This window comes from Chelonia mydas, chromosome 1, assembly GCF_015237465.2.
Source record: "Chelonia mydas isolate rCheMyd1 chromosome 1, rCheMyd1.pri.v2, whole genome shotgun sequence".
NCBI classification, from domain to species: Eukaryota; Metazoa; Chordata; order Testudines; family Cheloniidae; genus Chelonia; species Chelonia mydas.
This window is the reverse complement of record NC_057849.1, coordinates 189,205,867-189,218,124: the sequence shown is the minus strand read 5'-3', so window position 1 is coordinate 189,218,124 and position 12,258 is coordinate 189,205,867. Positions and strand designations below refer to the sequence as shown.

At 41.3% G+C, this 12,258-nt stretch overlaps 1 long non-coding RNA gene across 1 annotated transcript in view; it reads right to left on the bottom strand.

Moving 5' to 3' along the window:
* Positions 1-12,258, bottom strand: part of LOC122464133 — an 80,145-nt gene that overhangs the window by 22,650 nt on the left and 45,237 nt on the right. The window lies entirely within an intron of this gene.

Below are 12,258 nucleotides of genomic sequence, written 5' to 3'. Positions count from 1 at the left end.
TAGAGACAAAAATAAGTTTAGCAATTTCATCACAAATTGGAAGTGTCTAGGCTGGTAGCTCAAATAAAAAGATATAATAATCTACATTTGAAATATGGTCATCCATCATGAAGAGAAACTGGCATTTTTCATGTACAATTAGAATCTTGAAAAACAAATTACAGCAATTACTTCCCTCAGATTATTGAAGACCTCTCTATTTCAACATACAGTGAAATAGAGAGTAGCTTGGATAGGGAGATCTCTCATGAAGAACTAGCTGGTGCAAAATGGGGTGTGGTGTGGGGATGCAATAGATGGCACTCTCCCTTTGGATCAAGGCTAAATCCATGTCCCACCATGGTGTTAGAAGGACCCTGTGCTGCTAGACAAGCCATTTTTCAGATAATAGCAAAATATTTACTTAACTCAAACTTTCGCTCTGAATGTATTTCCTTTACAGATCCACACAAAGATTAGGTTTTATGTCAAGCAACTGGCTGGAGGAGGAGTCTGAATGTGCTCCTTATTCCAGCATTACAGAACCAAGGACATCAATGATTCCTTCCCTAACATGAACTACAAGAAACCCATCCTGGAGTCACACTTCCTATTCAGCCACTTACTTCCGGCTTGCAGACAAGATTTCATTGACGACCTCACTCCAGTTGCCAATAGTCCCTACTCCGACAGTCTCAGCAAGGGTTGAGTGAGCATGTGAGCTTTCCTCTCAACCCAGAGATCTGATCTCTCCAAGTCATGACTGACTTTGTGGACAGCCAATTAGTGGGATCTAGCACAAGGAAGGCTACAATTGTGCTTGCTATTGTTGTCAATATTACAGTAACAACCAAAGCCTGATCTGTTGCAATGCCTTGTACAGTGTAAGAGTCACACAGCTTAGAATATAATTTATAAAACATTACCCAAACACGTGTGTGACACAATCCGAGAGAACAGGATGAGATTGAACAGTGATCGGAAAAAGGAGATGGTGCACAGTGGTAGTCTACTCGCTGGTTTCTATGGGTACCATTGTCATGTAAATTAATGAAATTGCCACTTGCTGGTCTAGACCAAAATGTGTAATGAATTAGTCCCATCTCTACAATTTAGAAATTGGGTGGATTAGGATTTGAATGAGCCTTCCATAGAAATACGGTTGTGCCATAGTTGAGGCATGCATTGTGTTTCAGGCATGAATTGTGCTTCTTTTAAATACTAATGCCATGAATGTCTTTGATCTGGTCTTTGAAGCGTGTTACATTTCCTAGTTAGTGCAACCCAGAAGGGAGTTGACTTAAACAATCAGTGAGTGTATGTGCCTGAATACTACTCCTGTGTTTTGTCATGGATGTTATCTGATCCACTTTTTGCTTTGCTGCACATCAGAAGGCAGATAACTGCATAATACCAATGAACCCTTTTTGTTTTGTTTTTAGATAGGACCACCAATAAACATCTAGTTTTCTTTCACAAACACTTAATGCAGGGGAACTGACACACAAAAGGAAATTTTACCCTTACATTTTATTTTGCACAATGTTCTGAAATGTTACAGTTTTGCAACATTTATAGTGCTTTAAGCAGAGGAATACCGGTCAAGAGTGTAAAAAGGGAAAAAAAGGACTTGCAGTTTCGGGAGTGTAGTGGTGGAGTATGATGTTGGGACTAAGGTTATTTTGCTTGGTTACTAGAATGAGGAAATATACAGAGGTTGAAATAAGGGGGAAACTTTTTAAAAGGGGGTAAAGGTCAGTTTCCTACCTTTATCAAGGTGGCAGCTCCCTTCCCTCCTTCACAGTGGCCATTGGATTAAATGTACAAAGCAAATGTTTTAAAATCCACATGGATTTTGAAACATTCAGAGGCCCAGGGCGAAGTGTATAGTGTTCTGGCTTCCTCAGGCCTATGAGCCCACCAACTGCAAGTCCTGCAGCATCAGTACTTTATTGGCTTTTAAAGAGCTGGTTCTATCATTCCTGAGAATTGGACACCCTGGCTGCAGCAGGCCAAACCATGCACAGGCGTGCTTATGTCTAAATACAGAAAGCCTTGCAGTGCCAGAGTAGCACAGACATGAATTAATCATCTTGCCAGGGTGAGATCATTCAGTGTATAACAGCACAAGTCATTATGTGTCCAATGAAAATAATGGATTCTGCATGTTACTGTCACGTTATCTTGTGACAGTATTGTTATTAGCTTGTGTCAGCACAACTATTTATATAAAAAAGACCTTGAAGGCAGCTATTGTATGTATGCTTTGATCTGTTTCCATTTCCTTCCATTAGTACATCACACAACAAGCCAGCCTCCTGGAGAGAGGGTCCCTCAGTGGTTGTTAGACTATAGGTATAACCTAATCCAGTAATTAATATATTCCAGAAACTCCTCAATGATGACTGGATTGGCTGTTAACATAACTGAGATTTCTATGATAAAAACACAATTTCCCAAGGAAAGTCTTGAGAAAATATTGTTACAATTCAGTTGTTACAATTTCTTCTTATGTATAAATATGGCAGCTACCATGATGGGGCCCCAATTTCAATTGGGGCCTCTACAGACTAGTATAATACAAATAATTAACAACAACTAGTTACATAGGAGAATGACTGGAAACACTCCAGGCAAAGACTACCTTCGGACTGCACCAAAATGGTACACCTAGATTATTATAAATCATCTAGAGGATGAATAGGCCTGCCATTGCTTTCCAGACAGAATAATCCGATAGTGCACGTGCCACATCAGATGACAAAAGCTGGAACGACTGAGTGTCAGGTATAACAGGAAAAGTTATTCATGACTTACACGCCTTTCAGTCTTAGCATTTAGGACAGGTTCACATTTACACACCTGCTTGCTGCCATATGTGTCAGTGTTCACCTGCATGAGAACTGATTTGTATTAATCAAAACAAAACAAAAACCATACTGTGCAATGGTAAGATAGAGATATTAAAATGTAAGCCATTCAGTGCATAGACCGACTTTCTATGTTTGTAGAATATCTGACACATCTGGGATAGCACTGCGATAGACACTACCAACAACCAACACCACTCAAGGAAAGTATCGGGGAATTCTCAAGGCTAAGAGTTCCCCCCTCACTGTATTAACTTGCCCCATTGCATATCCTCTATATTATAGGGCACATATTAGAGATGAGCTAAAACAAGAACTTCCCCCCGCCCCCATTCCTTGACAACCCAAACATTTGTGGTTTGGGTGAAATGGAAACCAGATCCAAGCCAATCCCATTTTTGATTTTGGAATACCAATGGCCTATGTGGCTTGCAAAGCAAAAATCCAGCCTCCATGACTGATCTTCATTATGCTATGTAGTTCATTAATGACATTGATTAATGTCAATATTTAGCTACAAAAATAGGAATAGAAAATACTATGTATGGAAAAAATGACCAAGTTACAACATCAGGAAAAGCCTCTGTTCAACAAGGGTTGCCTTTTTGACTAATTTAATTAATAATAATAATTTAATAATTTCCCTCCTCTTATTATACTTTAATAGAATGTACAAGCTTGGCCTATGGTGCTTACATACACACCAGCTTTCTAGGCTAAAGCAAAGCTCAGAGTTTGCTTCAAGTCCAGCCAGGCTGCAGTCTTGCACAGCTGAACTCCTCCAAAGCAGGGCTGTTATCACACTCCCTTCACACAACAGTATAAAGCTCTCATACACAGAGCACTGTTTTCCAGTAAATTGGTTTGGATAGCAATGCTGTAAAGGTCTGCCTTTCTTCTGTCTGTTGTGATAGCATTAATCTATGCTCTTTGACTCAAGGCTTGTAATGGGAAAGCTGAGCAATTTAATCACACAGCAGTGTGCTTACCTATTACACTAGTAATGATAACAGAATGAGTCAGTGTGCTGTGTACCATAAGTAGGATTAATGAAAGGAGATAACCCAGCTCTCTCTTCAGCATATCAAAGACTATGATTTATCACAGAAGGGCTTGGGACTCTCTTGGAATTATCCACTAGATCAAAATCTTTAACAAAAATTGTTGACTTCCTGGATGATACAAGTGCATGAAAATGGAAGACATTGTTGTCCCTATGCTGGGTGGTAGCAGTTAAGGCCTTGCAGGTTGACTTCATGTTGGAGGAGAAGTTAGTGACATGGAATCTGCATATTTTATTTACATTTATACACCAGTCCTGAAACAGAGGTGGTCACAAATATCATGCAGGCTGTGAGGGAGTGGGATATGACTATCAAATTGTGTTGTCTGTTTTGTACCTGTGTTGAAAATATTGGCACAGGGGCTGCACTAGTTTGGACTTGCCCAGTGGCAGCCTATTACAGTGCATTCCAGACAGCTGCCCTGCTTGGGATAGAAGTCATCAAGACTGCAGTCTGGAGCCATCAACTTTCAATGACTAATCTGCTGGCCTGTGTACTTGTAACAATGGTCTCTACAAAGCGGCCTGCAAGGGCAGATAGCAAACATGACTGGTGCATCTAGAACATCTCAGTTTGAGCACATGGCACAGAGATTGAGTCCCTATTTAAGAGTAGAGTTCTGCTCTGTGCAGGGGGCTGACCATTACGATGCACAAGAAAGATATGTAGTAGAGAGTGGGCAGGAGGAACTCTCCACGCCTGAAATGCTGATGAACCACAAACTCACAAGAGAGTGCCTCTCTAGTCTGTTATTTTTCAAAGACGTGCAACTCTCCAGTGTTTAAAAAATAAAGTCAATACGATTAAGAAATTCCACTGCTAAGTCTGCGTACTTAGCTTTCCTGCTACATCATCCTTGAAGAGGTTACAGAAGTAACCACGCAGTATCCACAATCTAGGTGGAACTCTGAGGAAATGTATGTAAGGGATGCTGGGGCTCAGGAGGTCTGAGGCATTGGTCTTCTGGGCTAGAGCAGTTGGAGAGAAGCATTTCAGACAAGAGGCCTATGCCCAGGAGTCTAGCCCAGAGTTAGATACAGTGACAAGGTTCTTCCCAGACTCAGTTGGCTTGGAAGAATATAGGACCCAGTGATTGGGTCTACTTGCAATTTACTGGTGTTCATACCTGGTCAGTTTGTAACACAGCAATCCCCTCTCTTGAAGATGTCAAGTAACTTAAATGCCTGGTTTCCAGGGAGAAACTCCACTTCAAGAATCAACTCCAGTTAATCAGGCTCTCTGCCTTAATCTGTCTATTTGCCACACATCCATCATCAAAGAGCTGCATCAGAAAAACCACCACCATAGCATTTCTTTCATGTGTAAAAACTTGCTAACACACTAAGAAAAAGAACTTGTAAAACTATGTAAAAAACTCATCTTCTGGTAACTCCCTGCCATAAGAAAGGTTTTAAAAAAAGACAAGTAATTTTTAATACATTAATTTCAAAAGTTCAGTTTGAGTTTGGAGTGAAGGTTTGGATTAGTTCTAATTTTATTAGAACTAGTTCTCCCAGCTCTATTTTCCATGTCAAATATGTCTGAGGTTCAGAGCAAACAGCACAATGGGAGCTGAAGTGTAATTACTGAAGACTTTCCCACTGCTCTAGAAATACATTTTGAATTCCTCTGCCCTTTTCAGCAGACTATCGCTTCCCTGATTGATGATGGGAACATACGCAGCAGCCACTTTAGTTTGCCAAAACTCGAGGGGTGTGTGTGTGTGAGTCTGACATCAATACCCTAGTCAGACTAATCAGCCTGGCAGTTTTTAAAACTATTACACCCCCTCTCCCTCCCCAAAAAACACTGCCTCCTGCAGCTGCAATAAAAACTAGATTCTTCTTTGAATAGCGTCTCAGTGGATGCTCCATGTGAGGATGTGTGCGCACCAGTGCAATCTTGACCAGAGATTTGTGTCAGCCATGTTCATGTGTCTGTGCCTGCACCATAGACACTCTGGTGCTCTGGATTATTATATTGTACACACACACACACACACACACTAACTATAGGAAGGGACAGACCCATTGCCATTCCACTTTCTTCTCACAGATCCTGTGACTTGAAGTTTGGGAGTGGAGTGCTTACCCCTTCCCTTCCTTATTTTTTTTGGTCTGATCTGAGCTTTGATTTTCTTTGGGCTTCAATCCATGGCCTCGAGTTTGGGTTGTGTCCAAGACCCCTGGCTTCAAACCCTGCCAGATACACCATAAGTCTTTTCCTCACAGTGACAGATTCAAGCTGCCTCCGCTGTCTTGGGGAGTCTTGCATCCCCTCTAAATATAAGGTCTGCTCAGGTTTCAAGAGCAGATTTAAGAATTTGAGGGAAGACAGGTTAACATGCCTATCAATGGAATGCTCTCTGAGACCAATGGGGTCTGAGCCATCCCCCTGTACATCAAATCTGCCAACTACCTCTGCTCTGGCAGTAAGCAAAGACCCTGGGGACTCTGTGGCACCACCCAAACCCTCTAAGAAGAAAAGACCTCATAGTCCAGAATGGGATAAGAAAAAAGGGTAACGTGACCCTCTTGGGCTGGTAATGTGACCCTCAGGAGACCTCACGTCCAGTTACAGGTACCGTTGGGGTTCTCATCCCCTCTGGTACCGATACTAAGGCATCGGCAGAGAAGCTGCAGACCCAGGGTGTCACTGACATTGGCTCTGGGCTCAGTGCCTTCGAAGCATGGGGACTCCAACATCAAGACAAAATCATCATCTTGCACTGTTTGTTCTTCAATCCCGTCTCCATTACCACCTGCCACACGTACTCCTGAGGAGCCCTGTTTGGAGTCCCTGGTACAATCCAGGCTCCTGTTCTCAAGGACCTTTGCATTCTGGAAGAGCCTGAATCACCACTACTGAGCAGTACCAAGACACTCTCCATTGGTACAGACTCATTTTCATAAATTGCTTAAACTCTGTCCCTATCATCTTGGATGATGACTTGTCCTCTGGTACAGACATGGTCCTGACGCAGACTCTTTGAGGGTATCGAGAGAGATTTCAAGATGGTACTGACTCAGCATTTCCCGGTACCTCCTCACAGCCAACCAGCTATCAAACCTCAGTACCGATACAAATTCAGGTCCTCTCTGGGATCCAGTTCCTACTTGACCTCTGGTACTAGCACTTTCCACCCTTCCGATGGACATGGAGGATGACAACTCATATGACTGAGGTGTCCATACAGGGTCATCCACCTTCATGCCTCTCTCCCTTGATAGTCAACATGAGGAGCAAACTCCCAGTACAAGATGTATTCAGAGAACATGGCAAGGACAACTTTGGGGCCCTCCCACTTTCTCTTATGCTCCACCTCAGTGGGCATACTGCCATGGGCCCCCTATGGCAACTGGTGGTACAGGGTCCCCATCTATTAAGAGGGCACATCAGTTGAAGAACCAGTACCCTTGAGCCTTGAACCTCAGGCACATCCCATGGAGGAGCAGGAACCAGCTGAGAAGAAACACCTCCTTTCCACAAGTCCTCCTTTATCAGATGAGGCTGTCATGGCTCCTCCACCTCTTACCCCAATTATTTCAAGGCCTTTCAAGACCTGACAAAATGTGTAGTGGACTATTTACAAATTTTATTAGAGGAGATACAGGAACCCCAGTATTCCTTGTTGGACATCCTCCATACATCTCCCCAGGGCAAGGTTGCTCTGCCTATTAATGATGCCTCTTGGTCCCAGCACACACAGTGTGGCAAACTCCAGCCCCCATCCCACCTATGTGCAAATGGGCTGACAAGAAATATTCCACCCAGTGGCTCAGAGTATTTTTTTCCTCTCACCCTTCATCCAGCTCTCTGGTGGTTGAGGCCACTAACAAAAGAAACAGACATTGGTTCTGTTCAACACTATCAGGTAAAGAGCTAAAGAGATTGGACTTTTGGGTTGCAAGACCTACTCCTCTGAGTCTTTGCAATCCAGAGTAGCTAATTATTAGTCCTGATGGTGAAGTAGAATTTTACAAACTATAAATTCTCAGCCTGAACACCTGCCTCAGGCTCAGAGAGAACAATTTCAGACCCCCATTTTACAGAAGTCCAAACAGTTGCCAAGGCATCTCTCCAGGACTTGCTTGATGCCATTAACACAGCTACATTTCCATGGCTGCAACAGTCGTCCTGCACCAAGCTTTCTTGCTGCAGTCTTCCAGCCTTCCCCAAAGAACTTCCTTTTCAGGGGCGGAGGTCTGCCCCTCCCTTGTGCTGGAGTGCTGGGGCATCTAGGGCACAGGCATGGACCTACAGACACTGCTGACAAAAATCTGCAGTCAGGAGTGCACAGATGTGCACAAATCCTCATGTGGAGCACCCCTAGGGATACACGTCTCAAAGAACTCCAGTTACTGTACAAGGTAAGTAAACCGCTCCTTCTCTGTTGTTTCCACCACCTCCCTTTCCTGCTGTTGGCAAGTGGATTCCATCTATGAAGTGGAAAGAGCTTGTGAGCTAAGTATCCCTTCTAGAAACATTTTAATTTGAAAGCTAGATTTTATTTCCTTATTTCATGTGCTGAGCTGAGTACAGCCTAAGTGAGGTAAATGAGAGGGGTGATATAGAAATGGTATACAGATTCTTTCACATCATCAAGGCCACATTCTTCAAATCCAGTTTGATAATGACTCCAGGTTATAAACGTCTGCTTAACGACCCCTTATATGACATAAATGTGTGTTAACCATCAAGTTTCTATGGGGACAGATGTTTACAACACAGAAGTCATCCTAAAACTGACACCCTTTTTGGCAGTCTCAGGCCCGGTCCATACAGCTGTGATGGTGAAGGGTGTCAAAAATCCACTCGAGTGCTGTAACTATGCCGACCTAACTTCTGGTGTAGATGTGAATAGGACGACAGAGGAATGCTTCTGTCCACCTAGCTACCATTGCTCAGGGAGATGGTGTTCCTACAGTGGTGTTCGTCCATTGTGGTAGGCTCATCTACAGTACAGGGTCACGCCATCATAGGCTATGGTGCTGTAACTTTGCTCCTATTAGTTCTGTTCTGTGGGAACGGTCTCAGCAGAAGAGGTGAAGGACTGACTGTTCTGTAGATAAATATGAGATCATGGATATCAGTTCAGAACCACAAAGCAGTATGTGCCCCATTTTCATGGGACAATGAAGAATATGTTTGATGAGGTTTTTTGTTGTTGACTTGCATGACAGAAAGACCTGCTCCATGTGGGACTATTCTACTACTGCATGTCCCCAAATGGCATAAATTATAATGTGTAAGTCTGTGTGTGTATTATAGATGTGTATATATACACACAGAGAAAGAGGGATGCAATTGATTACAATTTTCTGAAGGGGGCTCAACTTTGAAAAGTTTGAGGGGAAACATGGATTGTTCTTAACACTTGAAAACCAACTGCTAGTAGGTTAAGCTAATTATCGAGAGCAAAACACAAAAAGTGGGGAAGTCCTTCAAGGTAAAGAACACCCACTTTCTTTACTCTTGCCAACTATTCATAGAATCATAGAAGACTAGGGTTGGAAGAGACCTCAGGAGGTCATCTAATCCAATCCCCTGCTCAAAGCAGGACCAACACCAACTAAATCATCCCAGCTAGGGATGTACCTCATGGCAAAACAACATATAGTGATACTAACATGTGCAACTTCCATTTGGTTCCTCATTTTGTCTCTCAACTGCAGTTTCCTTTTATTAATCTGCACATAGTTTCTGCACCCTGGACTAACATAAAACCTGTGAGGAGCAGCATGAGACTACAGAAAAGACATTCTAAAACAAATATCAAGTCACTTATCCTATTATTCTGGAGAAGTGGGAAATTATCTTAACTACTATTGTTCTGCTAATTATTCCACTAGGATTAGCAGACAATAGCTATTAATCGGCTTTTTTTGTTGCACAAATCCCATTTTCCAGTGTTTTACTGTTTGATGCATTACTCTTAGCTTCTTCTCACCCAGATACAACTCTTTCCCCTTCTCCAGCCCAATAAAAGCAAATGTCACAAGTGCCAGTAAAAAAAGGACAGTCTATTCAATCCTCAAAATATTCAATCCATTTTCTCTCCCCCTTTTAACTTCCCAATCGGATACAAGATTGATAATCTCAGAACCCAACAGAACATTAAATAAGTATAAACAAGAGATCAAAGGAAGAATTTTTCACCTTCCTATCCGAGCTCGAAAAAGCCTCCATTCCCCCACAACACACACACTTATAACCCCTTAATCTTGCAAGCTTGATGCCCCACACAGCAGTTATGTTTCTCCCGTGAAGACACAGGTAGACATCCTTGTCAATGATTCTTTATTTGCCTATAGAAGTCACACTTACATAATTTAAGAAAGTCTCTGTCTGGTCCTTATAACATGCCTGTCATCTTTTGCCATGAGCATAAAAATTAAACCCAACCACTTCCATCAACTTGCACGGCCCTTTTACCTTCATATGGTGCAGTTCATTTTCTGTACCTATTCTTTTCCCTACATTAGTCTAATACGTCTGTAGTCATACAGTGAACAAAACAATGGGGAATATGATTTAAGGAACTGTCCTGCTTTGGGAATGGACTAGATCTCAACTACCTCTTTTCCATCCCTAATTTCTAATGCTGTGAAAATTATAATGCAAACATCTGACAGTCCTGAATTGAATAAATTCAAGATAATTCAAGGCCAAGAAGTTGTTTGCAGCCATTATTAATATCAGAAATTTTCTGGAACAGTTCTGAAAATACTTCATTACAGGGAAGCTGGAAAAAACTTTAGCCACTTCTTGTGATGCTGCTACTGATCACTGAATTTCGCAATGTTTAATTGTGTGTGTTCTGATGCAAGAGAGACATGATCCAAGACATAACTGCAGAACCCAATAGGACATTAAATACCTACAAAATAATCTTGCCAGGTTACACATTTTAGAAAATCACTCTAATCTATGACATTAATGTCCTCTTGTCTTAAAGTCACTTTGGTTCCTCCTACTCTCCGCCTGTGGTGCATAATACAGTAGTCTAGTCTCCTGTGAGCGATAATATTTTGGTCCAATTTCAGTTGTTGAGTTCAGTGTGTGGGTGCTCGACGGTGTTAGTGGAGGACAGACTAAATGATCTGGTGGCCCCTTCTGGCCTTGAACTCCATGATTCATTCTCAGAAATCTAGACTTTTTATGTAAGTTATTTTAATGCTATAAACACCCCCAGTGTCATTAGAACGTTGTCTTGCTAAATCTAATCCAAAAGCTAGTGTTGCAGTATTACAGCTTTGGGTAGAGTGAAAACTACAGTTAAAGTTGCATGATATGTAGAACAACAACTGCTTTCTTTTTTCTAAAGTCATATTCAAGTTAATAATATTCCATTAAATAATGGAGTTCTTCAATAATCACTAATTTAAAAACACATGGTTGTGTTTTATACCATACCTTTGTGGTACAAAAAATATTCACATACAACTTAACTGAAAGTACAATTCTGGATGGCAATATGGCCATATCTGTGGCTTGTAAAGAGAAACAAGACTGCATTATTTTTAGAAAAATCTAATTTGCTAATTACCAAGCACTGCATAATATGTTGTTATTCATCTATTCTGGAAATGATCTGAGATTTTTTCCATTGTGCCCCACATTGCAAAGGAAAAGGACTTGATTTAATTTTGTAATATATTTAGGTTCTGACATGGAAGCCAAACAAACAGAGTAGACCTATCAGGGGTCCATGTAAGATCTTCCGCACTGTAAAAGCTAGACTTTTTTAAATTAAAATTATTAACATCTTAATAAGGATGGAATATTCTACATCAGTCAGAAATTATGTGACATTATTAATGGAAATGTTTTGCCAAGATAATGGCCAGTGCTGCTTATCTGCCATAGCAATTAAAAAGCACTAATAAAATAATATAGAGATAAATTAGTGTTTAACATTATGGAGCTCATCATGAAAAAAACTAATTTTTACAGCATTAACTGCAACTTGTTAGGGAAGTCATTTTTGAAAGCTAATGCCACGATAAATTTTAATAGCATGGATAGTGCACACTTCAACTTCACATTGATTATACATTTAAAACTCCACGGAAAATACCCACAAACAGGGTAAATAGAAGATGCATAAAATGTAACCTGAGCCAAATTAAAATGGTGCCGATTTCATCAACAGCATTTGTGTGTGATATAGTTATTATTGACCAGCATCTGTACACATTTAATTACTATCACGCTTCCTTACCTCTTCTACTTCCCTAGAGAGGTCCATGAATCTAGCTAATCTTCTTGCAGGGTTTACTGGCTCTGCTGAATACTAAATAGAGATCTAACTGATTTTCCCCCCACAATCTTAATTAGTGGTG